The 9,291-nt window shown below is 40.8% G+C and overlaps 1 pseudogene; it reads left to right on the plus strand.

Moving 5' to 3' along the window:
• The first annotated feature begins 7,404 nt into the window (after nucleotides 1-7,404).
• LOC136125052 (importin subunit alpha-1 pseudogene) lies at nucleotides 7,405-9,022 on the plus strand (annotated as a pseudogene).
• Nucleotides 9,023-9,291: the final 269 nt, after the last annotated feature.

A 9,291-nucleotide genomic window follows, 5' to 3' on the forward strand; every position in this document is an offset into this window, starting at 1 on the left:
ACCATTTAAAATGTGAATCATATCAACCAATCCCCTGTCCAAAACCATCCAATGGCATCCCATTCCATTGGAATATAATCTAAGGTTCCGACAGTGGCCTCCAAGGCCAATATGACACCCCTGCTGTCCCTCTGATCACATCGTGTTGCTCTTTCCCTCATTCACTGAGCTCTAGCAAGCCTGGCCTCTTGATACTTAGCAAGTCTGTCCTGCATACTCTTGCTTTGTTGGGGTTTTTTTTTTGACAATTAGAAATTGTATATATTTAAGGTATACAATGTGATTTTTTGATATACGTATACATTGTGAAATGCTTACCAAGTCAAACTAATTAACATATACATCAGCTCCCGTAGTTACCATAAGTGTGTGTGTGTGTGTGTGTGTGTGTGTGTGTGGTGAGAAAACCTGAGATCTATTGTCTTAGCAAATTTCAAGTATACAATATATTATTATTAACTGCAGTCACCATGCTCTATATTAGATCTCCAGAACTGATTCACCTTGTAACTAAAAGTTTATGCCCTCTGTTCAATATCTCTCCTTTTCCCCCATTCCCCTCAGCCTCTGACAACTACCATTCTACTCTCTGTTACTATGAGTTTAGTTTTAGATTTCACGGATAAGTAAGATCATATGATACTTGTCTTTCTGTGGCTTATTTCACTTAGCATAATGTCCTCCAGGTTCAAATATCCATGTTGCTGCAAATATGTGATAAGGGGTTAATATCCCAAATATATAAGAAATTCATAGAACTCAATAGCATAAAAACAAAAAAAACAAATAACCCAAATAACTAGATTTAAAAAATGGGCAAAGGACTTGTATAGACATTTTTTCAAAGAGGACATACAAATGGCTAACAGTATATGAAAAGATGCTCAACATCACTAATTATCAGGAAAACACAAATCAAGATCATAATGAGATAATAGTTGTTGGTGAGGGAGGATGTAGAGAAAAGGGAACCCTTGTGCACTACCGGTGGAAATGTAAATTGGTGCAGCCACTATGAAAAACAGTATGGAGGTTGCTCAAAAAATTAAAAGTAGAACTACCATATGATCCAGCAATCCCACTTCTAGGTATATATCCAATGGAAGCAAAATCACTATCTCAAAGAGATATCTGCGCTCTCTTGTTTATTGTGGCATTATTCACAGTAGCCAAGATATGGAAGCAATCATATATGTAAATGAATAGACAAAATGTGATATATACTGGGTGTGTTTATTTTATTCTTGCATTTGTGTCTTTTAGAAAAGTGAATAATCAATAAGTGGCTTAAGTTTTGCAATAATAGCATTTGATACTCATATCTATCTATGTATCTATCTACATATATATATACACATATATTATATATATATATATATATATATATATATATATATATATATATATATATAAAATTAAGCCTTAAAAAAGCAGGAAATCCTTCCATTTGCCTCATGTCTCAAGTGCTCTTGCTCCAGGGTCATGTGCTCACTGTTTTCTTAGCTGAACTGTTCTTCCCCCAGATGGTCGCATGGCCTACCTCCTCATCCCATTCATCTCTCACATGTGACCTCCTTAGGTCCCTGTTTAAATCTTACTTCACAGAGACACTTTCCCTGGATACCCAGTCTAAAATAGCTCCTTTCACTTACTCCCTCCATGCTTTATCCCTCCTCATAGCATTCTGTCATGTTATTTGCTGTTACTTTTTGTGTTATTGTCTCTCTCTCTCCCACTAGAGTGTTGGTTCTCTAGATGCAGGGATTTTGTTTTGTTCACTGCTGTTTCCTCAGTCCAATAAATATTTGTTGAATGAAATTTACGAATGCTATGATTATTGACTGTATTTCCTTTCATTCTTTACTCTCTCTTTTTCTCCCTCTACAAAGGTTTTCAGATTTTTAGATAGTTTATTTCTACAAGCAGAAAATAAAACATATTTTAAAAGATAAAACTACAGTTTTCAGATTGTTAGAATCCTTAGAACACAATTTCTATATAGTATTTTATCACAGGGACAGAAATTCCTGAACACATAGGGATGGCATAAAAAACCCAGGCAAGCTTTCTGAGCTTCCGTGTCCTCATCTTGAATACGGAGATGCCTCAAACACATGAAATGAGACAGGGAACTCACTTTGCACAGGGGCACACAGTGAGAAATCAATAAATGAGAAAGAAACAGGGATCTCATATCAGGAGTTTCAGGGAGTATTGTAAATAACAAAGATATTTATTCTAGGTTTCTTTGGAAGAGTGTTTACAAAAAGAAACACACGTGGCAAAGTTCTTCTTTTCCCATTCATCTCCTCATATCTTCTGTTCCCCCTTTTGGTCCCATATAGTCCCCTCACTGATATAATATTTTTTCTCCTTCCTTTCTTTCAATGTAAATCAAGCTATTTCCTCCACAACTTTAGATGTAGGCCTCCCACCCTCAACTCAGTAATTCGTTCTGGTGAAAAATATTTGAGGACTGGGGAGGGAGAACAGGAAGGAAAGACTTGAGCAGAATTTTCCTGGGATTCAGGCAGGGTTTTTGAAGTAGGAGACAGAAAAAGACACTGAAAACTCACATGTTAGTATATATATATTTTTTTCTATCATACATTCATTGTAATGTACTTAACTATTCCTAATTATTAGACACTCAGTTTCAGAGCTTTTGCTATTCTAAATATTGCTGTGCTGAACATCTTTGTATGTTCCTTACTTGCAATTCTGATTATTTTTCTAGGATGATGTATTAGTTGGGGTTCAGAAAGGAAAAAGAAGGCACACTTAAATGGGGCAACTGAGGACTATTTTAAAAAGTGTGAGCAGCATTAAAGCATCAAGAGCTGGTGAACAGCTGGGAGCTGTCACCACCCCAGGCCCAAAGGGGCAAAAAGAGGGAGCAGTAACTGGAACTGAGAGACAGAAGTGGAGCTGAAGCTGTGGAGGTGGCTGGAGTTGTAGGAGATGGCCTCCCACGATAAGCTGTGGCCTGCACTAGAGGAATTCAGCCACTCCTAACACGTGGCCTTGCCAGGGAACTATATGCTCCCACTTTTCTCTCCTCCCATTCTCTGATCTCCTACTGGAGATTTCCATTGGCTGAATCCAAGTAGAAGTCAGAACACTAGGGAGCCCATGATGCAGAAAGGAAGAAGGGTGGAGAATAGATCCGGAGGACCTAGTGGAGAATATCCATGAGAGATGGACCTCTAGAACTGCAATATCTAGGTCAAAGGGTAAATTAGGTTTAACATGTTTAACATATATTGCCTTAGATTTTTTTAAAAATACAATCTTACTTTCTATTATAGAGGCTTCTATGTGTTTACCAAAATCTACTCCCTAGTCCCTCTGGAACAAAAAATAGTCTATGTTTCTCAGCCTGCCTTGCACGTAGGTGTAGCCACGGGACTGACTTCTGGTCAAGAGGTTATAGATGGACGTGATAGATGCCCCTTCCAGATCTAAATCATAAAAACTTCCTATGGGCAATCCTTCAGCCTCCTTTTCCTTCTTTTCCATTTAAATAAAGATAACCATGGTGATCTTGGCTATCATCTGTTGAAGATGGTAGAGCTACAATATGGCAGATGCCTGGGTCTTGCTGTTTAGAGGAGGGCTACTGGAGACACATGCACTGAGACGTTAGTGAGCCTAAACTTGTATGTTGCTATATCACTGTAGCAGACACTTCTGCTACCATATGCCACAGTCCTGCATCTCTTCGGCCCAACTGTGATTCCTACTGCTGCTGAGATAAAGAGTTCTATAAAAACTCGGACAGGCTTTGTGTTGATTGTATCCCACCTCAAATATACACTGAGCATCTTTCTACATTTTGTCCACGGGACTTCTCTGCCCCTGCAGGAATCTACTTGGCCTACGTGCAAGCAAATGCATCACGGATAAGCAAGAGTATTAACATCCCCAGGAGCAGCCCTCAAACAATGCGGACAGGAGTGGGTCAATAAATGCTCCAGTTTCCACCCTTCAGAAAGACAGTTGTAGGAGGCATTCAGTACACAATTCCTGCAGAACTGAGCCCACAGCAGTGGCCTTGATAACACATTTCACAGTGTGCTTTCCTTCTTCCCTGTCTCTCCTTATTCCTTCATTTTTGTCTCCTGGGATCACTTTCCAAATAAACTACCAGGACTCAGGTCCTTGATGCCTTCTGCTTTTGAAAGAACCCAAATTAAGGCAGACATTGATAGTTCCATGTTCATCTATTATAACTCCTAGAATTATTGTAAGAAATAACGTAAGTAGTATCATTAAGCAGGATGCTGTCATAATAACATTTAAAACATGGGCATTGATATAGAGGTCAGGGAAGAGCAGTGAGGAAACTGATATTGGAGCTGGAAAAAAAAGACATACGCAGCGACAAAACACTTGGTAAAACTGTTGTCTGTGATGACTTGGAAGAACACACTATGTGTTCCTGAGACTGTAGCTTGAAGGGAAGTGGTTGTCAGAAATCAGTGTAATGGAACATGTTGGCTTTTATTTTCTATTTTTAGCAAATTATTACAAAAAAAAGATAACCATGGGTGAATAGATAAACAAAATATGGTATATATATATACACAATGGAATACGATTGAGCCTTAAAAAGGAAGGAAATTCTGGTACATGCTACAACATGGATGGACCTTGAAGACATTATGCTAAGTGAAATAAGCCAGTTACAAAAAAGACCAAATATGTAAAAAAGGATTCCACATAGATGAGATACCTAAAGTTGTCAAATTCATGGAGACAGAAAGTAAATGGTGGTTGTCAAGGGCTGGGCCAAGGGAGAATGGGGAGTTAGTGTTTCATAGGTACAGAGCTTTAGCTGGGGAAGATTAAAAGATTTCTGTGGATGGATGACGATGATGTTTGTACAACAATGTAAATGAAGTTAATGCCACTGAATGGTACATTTACAAATGGATAAGACGGTAAATTTTGTTGTGAATATCTTTACTACAATAAAAAAGGAGATAACCTCAGAATGGAATTGACCAGTTTTCACACAGGATAAAAGGGATTAGAGAGTGCAGACATTTGGTACACCAAAGGTTGGAAAAGCTATTGCTTCTAATGCTAAGCTGTTGCTCCAAATACTAAGAGATAAGCACGGAAAAGGATTTATGCAACAAAGGCCCAATAAAACTCAGCCCTGTGGCAACGATCAGATTGAGGGCTTGGCCTTCTCACCTGTACCATAATTCTAGACAGCTTTAAGAAAGTCATCACTGAAATCAGAGAGGAAGAGGCGGGTGGTGATAAAGCAAAGAAATAAATCAGGTCTGAAAATCATGATTAGGAGAGAATTTTGGGTGTGGTTACCGGCACATGAAACTGAATGGAAGCAAATAGATCAGAAGCTGACTATGTGTCTTAGGGTACAGTGATTGCCAACGAAACCACAAACCTGGACTGAAAATCCCTTTAACTATGTGAGGCTTAAAACAACCTTCAGGCATCCACATTTATACCAGCTTGAAGCGTGCAGTGAAAACTGTACAGCCCTGAAGGACCGTTTTTTCCTCAATAGCGACCCTGAAAATGAACAATAAAGAATTCTCAGAAGGCAGAACCAGAAGCCAGGAGCAATGTGTAAGAGAGTTGCTCCCAGAGAGTAGAATCAGTGGTATTTGTTCCCATTCCTCCATTGTCTCCATGGGAGTACTGATTGTTTTCATCCTCTCCCTGTCCCACCATTGAGTGGGTGTGATGGGATGAGATGAAGGAGAAAATGACTTGTCTTTTTACTTCAAAGCCTGCTGGACCACAGGGAGTCACATCTAGACGGATGGCATGGACTGTGCGTATTCTGGAGACGCAGAGCTTTGAAATGGGTACAGCAGCTGGTTGGGACTTTTGAGTTGTTTCTCAAAGTTGTTGCTGGGGAGGCACAAGTGTGTTCTTTGTGTGAGAATGAGAGTCAAATGGAAGAGCTGACTGTGGCCAAGACTTCGATGTGTTCACCATCACTTGTTTTCCTTCATACTGGGTACACAACTAGACTACATTTCTCAGCTTCCCTTGAATCTAGATGTGGCTAAGTGACAGAGATCTGACCAATGCGGATGTAGGAAAAACTGATGTATGTGACTTCCAGGCATGGCCCATACAATCCTCCCAGGGGGTCATCTTTTCTCTTTCTGGAATGCAGGAATGGGTACATCTCCTAGGAAAAGCTTGGGATTCACTTGTTGAAGACGGCAGAGCCACAAAATGAAGAGGGTCTGGGTCTCTGAATAACACTTGAAAAAAATGTATCCCATCAGGAACAACCTTACTGGACTGTGATAAGAGTAAGAAATAACTTTTTTTGTGACAGCCACTGATTTTACTTTTTCCTGTACCAGGGACTAGATTTACCTCTACTGACATACTACTATAAAGATAATATGTGCTTGAATATAGATGATTTGGTGAAGTTAGAAAGTAAAAGGAAATAAAAACTCTGTTTTTCCACTGCCCAGAGTTAACCACTTTTAATATTCTAGTGTGTGTTCTTACTAACATTTTTTTCTATGCATTTACTTTTGCATAAAACATTCATACGTCTTAGGTGGAAATATTATGAAGAGAGTTTTGGTGATAGAAAGTATTTCCCAATCTGGATCTCTAATTGCTCAGATTATTCAACATATGTTTTAAAAATGTAAACTCCAGGGCTTCCCTGGTGGCGCAGTGGTTGTGAGTCCGCCTGCCGATGCAGGGGACACGGGTCCGTGCCCCGGTCCGGGAAGATCCCACATGCCGCGGAGCGGCTGGGCCCGTAAGCCATGGCCGCCGAGCCTGTGCGTCCGGAGCCTGTGCTCCGCAACGGGAGAGGCCACAGCAGTGAGAGGCCCGCGTACCGCAAAAAAAAAAAAAAAAGGAAACTCCATAGTTGATTAAAATCATTAGCAATAAAAATGAACTTGAAGGGATTTTTCTTATCTTACTGATATTCATGCATGCTATGAAGCAAAGAATTGTCTGTTATTTTCACCATTTCACGCTCAGCGAGTAACACAGTGGCAGGCAAAAAGAGGCACTAAATAACTATCTGTTGAGTAAACTGACATATGAATGAATGAATGAGCACAATTCTGCTTTAGTACAACAGGAAAAAAGTTGTTCATTAATCATCCTGGCAGTGTCTAAACTATGTAAATAACTTAACCATTTTAGATGGGTTGTACCAGTTGTTTTAAACATACATCAAAGATGCTAAGATACGCCCTTTGAAGGGTGGAAGGAAGAATATTGCTAATGGAAATATTTCTTCTTCCTTACCACACCATCCTCGGGCTGACCGTGGTGGACGTCTTGAGCGCAGTCGATCCGCAGCCTGTGCGCCCCGCACCGCCTCCTGTGGAAGCTTGAGCCGGCTGTGTAGCTTTTTCCCTTTGTCTCATAACCATGTCCACCAATGAGAATGCTAATTCACCAGCTGCCCGCCTTAACAGATTCAAGAACAAGGGGAAAGACAGTCCAGAAATGAGGCGGCACCGAACAGAAGTTAATGTGGAGCTCAGGAAAGCTAAGAAGGGTGACCAGATGCTGAAAAGGAGAAATGTCAGCTCTTTTCCAGATGATGCTGCCTCTCCACTGCAGGAAAACTGCAACAACCAGGGCACTGTAAATTGGTCTGTTGATGACATTGTCAAAGGCACAAATAGCAACAATTTGGAAAGCCAGCTTGAAGCTACAAAAGCTGCTAGGAAACTGCTTTCCAGGGAGAAACAGCCACCTATAGACAGCATAATCTGGGCTGGTTTGATTCCAAAATTTGCGTCCTTCTTGGGCAGAACTGATTGTAGTCCCATTCAGTTTGAATCTGCTTGGGCCCTCACTTACATTGCTTCCGGGACATCAGAACAGACCAAGGCTGTGGTAGATGGAGGTGCTATCCCAGCATTCATTTCTCTGTTGGCACCTCCCCACACTCACATCAGCGAACAAGCTGTATGGGCTCTAGGAAACACTGCAGGTGATGGCTCGGTTTTCCGAGACTTGGTTATCAAGTATGGTGCAGTTGACCTGCTGTTGGCACTTTTGGTGGCTCCTGATTTGTCATCTTTAGCGTGTGGTTATTTACGTAATCTTACCTGCACACTTTCAAATCTTCGTCGCAACAAGGATCCTGCACCTCCCCCTCCCCTTAGATGCTGCTGAGCAAATTCTTCCTACTTTAGTTCGTCTCCTGCATCACGATGACCCAGAAGTTTTAGCTGATACCTGCTGGGCTATTTCCTACCTTACCGATGGTCCAAATGAACGGATTGAAATGGTTGTGAAAATGGGGGTTGTACCTCAACTGGTGAAGCTTTTGGGAGCTACTGAACTGCCAATTGTGACTCCCGCGCTAAGAGCCATAGGGAATATTGTCACTGGGACAGATGAACAGACTCAGGTTGTAATAGATGCAGGAGCGCTTGCCATCTTTCCCAGCCTACGAACAAACTCCAAAACTAACATTCAGAAGGAAGCTACGTGGACGATGTCAAACATCATGGCTGGCCGCCAGGACCAGATACAGCAAGTTGTACATCATGGATTAGTCCCGTTCCTTGTTGGCGTTCTCTCTAAGGCCGACTTTAAGACACAAAAGGAAGCTGTATGGGCTGTGACCAACTACACAAGTGGCGGAACAGTTGAGCAGATCGTATACTTTGTTCATTGTGGCGTAATAGAACCGTTGATGAACCTCCTAACTGCGAAAGACACCAAAATTATTCTGGTTACTCTGGACGCCATCTCAAATATCTCTCAGGCTGCTGAGAAACTAGGGGAAACTGAGAAACTCAGTATAATGATTGAAGAATGTGGAGGTTTGGACAAAATTGAAGTTCTACAAAACCATGAAAATGAGTCTGTGTACAAAGCTTCATTAAACTTGATTGAGGAGTGTTTCTCTGTGGAGGAAGAGGCAGATCAAAATGTTGTACCAGAAACTACCTCTGAAGGGTTTACGTTCCAAGTTCAGGACGGCACTGCTGGGGCCTTCAACTTTCAGACTGTACACCTGAGGCATTAAGTTGTTTGTTGTGTACTATGTCTGGTAGAAGTCTGTCTTACTGTTTCTCTACTAAGAACTCTTTACACGTGGTTTGTTATTGTAGCACTTTTTACAAAGAAACTATACTTCAACGGTTCCAAACTGTACGTACTGTATGAAGCTTCTCCTCTCAGTGGGTTTCCTATTTCTGTGTGGAATTTCATATCTTGCAGTGTCCTGTAAATAAAGATTAAATTCCAAAAAAAAAAAAAAAAGTCTTCTTCCATAAGTAAAGAGTGGAAGTAGAA

The sequence above is a fragment of the Phocoena phocoena genome, chromosome 6, assembly GCF_963924675.1.
Source record: "Phocoena phocoena chromosome 6, mPhoPho1.1, whole genome shotgun sequence".
Classification (NCBI taxonomy): Eukaryota; Metazoa; Chordata; class Mammalia; order Artiodactyla; family Phocoenidae; genus Phocoena; species Phocoena phocoena.